Genomic DNA, 6,931 nt, shown 5'->3' on the forward strand with positions numbered 1-6,931 from the left:
TGGAATGATTCTTGTGATATTTGAAGTTGGTTACAATATCTACCAAAGAACAAATGTTGTAATATTGTACTGTGAAAATAGCAGTGGGATAAAAAACAAGTAAGTAGTCACTGCTAAGTTAGAGCTTTGATTAAAAAGTGAAAACAGAACAATTGAAAAACTGATAGGCTTGACTGGGAGTCTGAAAACATCCTAAAAATTTAGTTGCAAACCATTTCTCTACTGTTTCCAGCCTTTACTGAGTATACCCATGAAGCCAAGAGACGCTGACCTTGACTTGAGAGGGTTTTACATCTTAAAAGTACCACTAAAAGTTTGAGAGAATAGCACAGACTTTATTTTGCACCAAAGAAATAGTAAAGTTGCCAAGTTTATATCTTTCAGGATGATTGTGAAATGCATAATTAATTTGTCTCTCATCCTAATATTTCTGAAATTAGATCATATACCACTAATGCAAGCATGAGCATTACACTTTTGAACTGCTACTTTACAACTCCCAACGGTTTTACAATTTTAATTAAGCAAAAGTTCCCACTGCTTTAATTGTAACTAAGAAACGACAGACATTTTCCCCAGCTGGTGGCAGAGTCTACCTATTGGAAATCAAATATAATTTGATCTCTGTCTCAGCAGTAACTTTTACAAAATTTAAACCATGGGCATGCTTCAGGTTTTGGGTTTTTTTTCTCCAGACAACGCAGATGCATAATATAAGGGATAGCAGGTTTCTTATTCTAAGACTTGTAGAAGTGGTGAACTGACAATAAAATGCATTTGGAACACCATTTTATTGATTAGAAAACTTCCTAGATAAATGCACATATATTTTGTTTTTGGCCAGAAATTGTGCCTCATAGGTATAAATGGGCAAATAACAAGATCAGAGGTACTGAAGCTTGAGTGTTCATACTATTCATTTAGTCATTGCAAGTATATTATATTCCAAAAGGGTTTCCTCCAGTTTTTGTGTTCCTCAGATGATCAAAAAATTTAAGAGTTTGAAGTAATGCTGATCAGACATATCTGTCTAGAGAAGCATTTTTTTTCCTTATCTTTTGAAGTCTAAAGCAAAGTTGTTGTTATTAGCTTTTTGTTTTTGAGCATGTACTCATGAGAGACCGAGACTGCTTCTGTGTTCTCTGTGATTTGGAATGACAAAGATGAGGCATTGTCATGTTCACTGTTTCAATGTGCACTGTACATCGTAACGTTTCACATGCCATGGTGCTGACGCGCGTTTCTGTTGGGAGGGAGCTGCTGTGAATCCTTGTGCCAAGCTCTGTATCTGTGTTTGTTTCAATGGAATGTGTTTGGGTTATGTGCTCTGTTCAAGGACTTTTCCCGCAGACCATCAGAAGCTGTTAGGAGCACCTGGGATTGTGAGCTTGGGAAGATTCTATGGGGAGAGGGATCTTGTTTGTACCGAGGGTTTTTTAGTTTGCATTTGGCGTGCTTTTTCCATTCTCAGCTTTCTTTGTGATCCTGCATACTATTCTTTAATAAATCAGATATCTTTATGAACTTGTTCATGAGTCTGATGGTGTTTTAGGATAGGCAATCATTACAGGCATTCATTACCACAGGATGTTGTGATGGCCATTAACTTTTTCAGTGGTTTGAAAGGGGGGGAATTGGATAAATTAATGGAAGGCACACTATTGGTTTTGAAATCTCAGGGTTATTTCTGGGTTAGAGGTAACATCCCTTCCCCCAAGAATATCAGTTGCAGGGGAATAATAGTAGGAGAGGTGCATGCCTTTGTCTCCTGCTTCTGAGCACTCCAGAAGCATCTGGTTGGCCACTGCCAGAAACAATATGCTGGACTAAGAGGGGCCTTGGGTTGATCTAGCAGGGCTGTTCTTAGGAGGTTGGATGTCTAACTCACTATGGTTAAGTGGTTATGATGAGCAGTAGGACTGTATATTGGTTAGTATCTAGCAATACAATATTTCTTTTAGAAATGTATGTTTTCAGATGCAGAGAAAATTCTAGGCAAAGTTCCTTAATTGCATTGCTCATCAGGACTGTAATTTGAGACCAGAAGAACACTCTGTCTGCAGATACGTTGTCTGGTGTCCTGGCTTTCAAGAGCATGAAAAACTTCCAGTATATGAAGGAAGTCTTGGCTGCTACAAAGTAGAATGTGGACAGGTGAGAGATGTGATGGTTTGGCCTTACTGTGGGGAACAAGTCACTATTTTATTTCACAAACACATGACTCTGGGCAGCATACAACACAACAGTTAAAAACTACATAACAATCTAAAAACACTATGCTGTCCTGGTCTACTAAAAAGCCCCAGTAAATTCAGTAGATTTCTTCTTGAGTAAGTGGTTATAGAATTATGATGAAAGCAATTCCAGAACTGTTCTGAAACAAGAATAGCTTTTAAATTGAAATAGTACAATAATGGAGTGGCAGTTTGATGTAGTGGTTCAGGCACCAGCCTTGAAACTAGGAGACCATGAGTGACCTTGGGCCAGTCACTGTTTCTCAGCCCTAGGAAGGAGGCAAGGGCAAACCACTTCCAAAATCTTGCCAAGAAAACTGCAGGGAATTGTCCAGGCAGTCTCCCAGAATCGGACATGATTGAATGGATTAAAAAATTTTTTACAAGTCAGTAGAAATCCAGTGTATTGATAACTTTAAATTTCACTGGAAGTAAACAATAGATATAACAAACCTCTGCACCTGAAAGTAAGTTTTATATGGATTTGGTTATCAGAATTAAATTTTTTCCTTTTATAGCTAGATAAATTAAATCAATAAATACATATGGGATTGAGCCCTGCAGATCAAGATCAATTTCAATAGAAGAGTTTGATTTATTTATTCATTTATTTAATTCAACTTAGACACCACCCAACTTCAGTCCACTCTGGGCAGCTCACAACAACAAAATAACAAGTATACAATCAGAACAAAAAAAAAGATGGTAAATCTGGTCAACAATAACAAATGGATCATACTCCCTAGCAAGGGGCTCCAATCACCCAAGTCCAGAGCCTGGGAGATGCTGTAATTCTGGTTGTTAGAATTAGAGCATTAGAAAGTAAAAGTGTAAATTAGTGTGACCTAAAAGCATTCTCACTTCCTCGTTGAACCGCAATTTGTAGAAGAGGAGAAGTAGGGTTGAAAGTTCAAGACAAAATATATGGAACATAAGATGTAAACAAGCACAGCATGTGTTTATCGCTTAAAGGATGTAGAAGCTAAACAGATACTTTTTAAAAAAATTTACAGTATCAGTGCTTTTTAAGTGGTACATAAATTCTGTAAATTCCTCAATAGTTCCTGTTTATTGAAGGGTTCCCGCTCCCCCGTCCCGCATTAACAAGCACAGGGTTGAAATATCTTTTTGTGGATTATGAGCTGTTATGAAAGCTGGGTGAAGATTAGTAATCTGTGCTACTTTTATAATGAGACTGTCTCTCCCCATGTTAATATTGATTGAAAGGAATATCATACTAAATCTGAGATCATCTTTGCTTCCTTTGTATTAAAAAAGATTTATCTATAGAAGTAGAACACAGTCCATTAATATGGTTTTAATGCTGACTAGAAAGCTCTGTGAGATTATTGTCCTCCTCATCTCCCACTATGCCCTACAAAGGGCTTCCAGATGGTTTTCCTCTGGCTTTTTGGAGACTAAGTTTTTTTGAAGTGAAGATAAATTCGCCCTCGTATGAATCCCCACTTTTGCTAATGGAGCCTGAGCATGGTGAGATAGTATGTCTGAGTGGCTACTTAGAACGGTCTCTGCTATGTGCTTCTGTTTGAATAGCCAAGGATTTAAAATGCAAAGGGGGCAGCTTGTTATGAAATGCTGTGTGCTGTTATTAAGAAATGCTATGTGATAACAGATGGGGTGGGATGGGGGCATTGCTTATTTTGCGGTGGGATTCAGAACAATTGATCCAGCCAGTTGACGCTGGTGGCTGTGTTGAGCCTCCTGCCTCATTGGCTCCCTTCTGCCTATCTCTTCACACATGCCTCTCCCACATATACTGATAGATGGAATGCAGGCTAGAAATGCACACATGAGCCTCTGGGTTAAAGAAGGGTGAGATGGGTGTATTGCTGATGTCATCCATTAAGCATCATCCAGAGGGCATTCTGCATTGCTGAGAATGTCACATGCTGCTCCCCCAGCTGAGTGCAATTCCATCCCTTCCTGGTAGCTGAAACATGTGTTCTTCCCTCTGGGGAAAGGCTTTCAGTGCATCCCCAGCCATAACCATATGCTCCTGACCCTTTGCAGTCAGCCTGTCACTTTCCTCTTGGACGCCTCTCTGGGTTGCAGTTTTGTTGTCATTCGTGAGATGCCTTCCTACCCCACCTACATCCCTCCCTCCCTCTTTTGGGGCAAGGGGTTCTTCTGGTTTTCATTTGCCCCTGACATTGTGGTTTTCTAACAGATTCAGCCAGCCTTCTTCGTAAGAGCAGGGAAATAGCATTTCACGGGGCGGCTGCAGAGAGTGTGTTGAATGATGTTACAATGTGAATGGCTTCAGCTAGTTGGCATTTGCCTTACATTTCATTGTCTCCCAGTGAACAGAGGCAAAGGACTGCCCAGAAGGGTGTCAGGGAAAAATTAAACAGCAAGTGCTTCCTCCTCTTAAGGCGTCACACAAAAGCACATCACCTCTGCTCCCTTGTGAGTCTGCAACTCCAGTAGCTTTGGTGAGAGTTTGCCCTGCACACATTCCTCTGAGACCCATGCTTAGAACAGAATGCAGCTCCTGGGTGTCACAAATCCTTATCTTCCATTTCCATATTGATAATCTGGGAAAAAATGCTGCTGTGGAGTCAAATTCATTCAGACCCTTTAAGGGTCTGGTCTTCCTCCCCCCCTTCTTTTCCTCTCCTCCCCCTTGATGCAGCTTGTCTTCCCTTCTTTATAAAGGGAGAAGAATAGAAACGCATATTATTGAGAAAGACAACATTTTTGTGAGGATAGAAGCTTCTCCACGTTTTTATCTTGATACCAATGGTCTCTTGGATCAAACATTTAAAATACCCCTTTCTATTGCTTTGGACCACATAATATGATCTCCTAAGGCTTGGACAGAAGTGATTATTTATTATTTATTATTTTAAAGGAACTGCACTCCACAAATCCAAGAGGTATAGAATAAAAATAGGATCCAAATGTTTCTGGGTTCACACTGACTGAAAGCAGTTCCTGCCAGTAACTATGGGCCTTTTTTTAAACGATGGCCATTTACAATTAATTTCCATTCAATTTGAATTACACCTCAATTAATTTCCCCCAGGGGTTGGATGGGAAATAGCTTTATCCAGTTTCCCCAAATTCTAGTGCCTGTGCTGAAACAAAGTAGTTGGCATCTTCCTCATCTCCTCTCTTGAGGACTCTGCTGGTTCAACGTCTCGATCACGTGGTTTTTCAGTTCTCAACCATATGTTGTCCCCTCCCTGCAGGGCCCCTCCCTGGGGCACTCTGAGGCTCTATGCTTGCTAACATTTTCCTTCTGCTGTTGTAACTGCTGGCTTCTTGACTTTGATTTCAAAAACATTGCATAAATGAGCACCATGCTAAGCCTGGAACCTGTTCAACACCTGGTGCATGGCATTGGGCTTTTCCTGAGGTGTAAAGGGGAAATACTAATCCTAGTTCAGAGCAACTTTAGCAGCATATGGATAAAAGCAATAACAGGTTTGTGAAATGGGTGGGGAAAGTGCAAGAGATGAAATTTAAATTCGTAGGTTGGAGCTTATTTTTGTACTGCCCTCATTTTAATATTTATTTTTTACAGGAGTGTGAATGTAGCCTGAATACCTCTGTGTTTTGCAAATGTTCCTGTGACTGCATCATACCACAGTTCAAGGCTATAGCTGGATGGGCTGTGGTATTTGAATGTCACTGACCGCTGGCAGCTCTCAGTGACAGCCTTTCCAATTATGGCCTTTCTCTCATGTTCCCGTGTTTGTGACAAGGCTACTGGTTTTCTCTTCAGCCCTGCAGTCTGCCATTACTCTTCTAAATCTTCACTTTCTCAGGCCTTTCTGGTTCATTTCCCTAACATCAAGGCTTATACTTAGTTCAGACTGTCAGTTACCACAAGTGCTGTGTCTTTACAAAGGAGTTTCAATAAAGAAACAGCGGTATTCATCGTTACATAGTATTAAAGAGAGCCTCAACGTCATACAGAGACACAGTCCTTTCTGGGTACTCATGTAGCCGCAGTCACACTGCTTCTGCTATCCCCAAAGAAACGTACAATGGATTCATTACAAGCTGCAAAATCTTCTTTCCTCATCCTTGGAGATTTTGTATTGGCCTTCAGGTGTCTTTTGAGAGGTTCATCTGAATATTCATTGAATAAGTCCTTGTTAGAGATCAGGCTCCCTAAAGAAATCCTACAGTGGCTTAGTAGAGAATATAACAGTTTGAAAGTTGGTATAGTTTATTATTGATTAGCCATTAGGCCACATTGAAAGTTTGTATATGAATTGTATACGTTGTATGTGTGTGTATGTATGTTTCACAAATCAAAGCCAACACTTCTGTGATTAAGTCAATATCTAGTCTCTGCACTTGCTTCAGGCCACATCTAGGGGTGAGGAAAAGGTTATTCTGGCTTGCATTTAATGTGAATTTACCTAATTTTTACCCATCAAAACTATGTATGAATCAGAAGGCAGTTTTATGTTGAAATCTGCAGTTTGCCAAATGTCTGACAACTCAAAATGTATGCCTCCAAGTCCATGTATTAGAAAAAAAGTGCAGAGAAGCATCTATATTAGGAGAAAGAAAACACAAAAGCTTATATTTAGTTAAAAAAAACATAATCTGTTTTTGTCCAATTTTTCAAGTGGAAAATACAAATTCATGTTTGTATGGGACAGAAGAAAATGAATAACCTACAAAAGTGAGATTTGGCTATCCAAATACATGGTCAGTGC

This window comes from Candoia aspera, chromosome 1, assembly GCF_035149785.1.
Source record: "Candoia aspera isolate rCanAsp1 chromosome 1, rCanAsp1.hap2, whole genome shotgun sequence".
NCBI lineage: Eukaryota > Metazoa > Chordata > Lepidosauria > Squamata > Boidae > Candoia > Candoia aspera.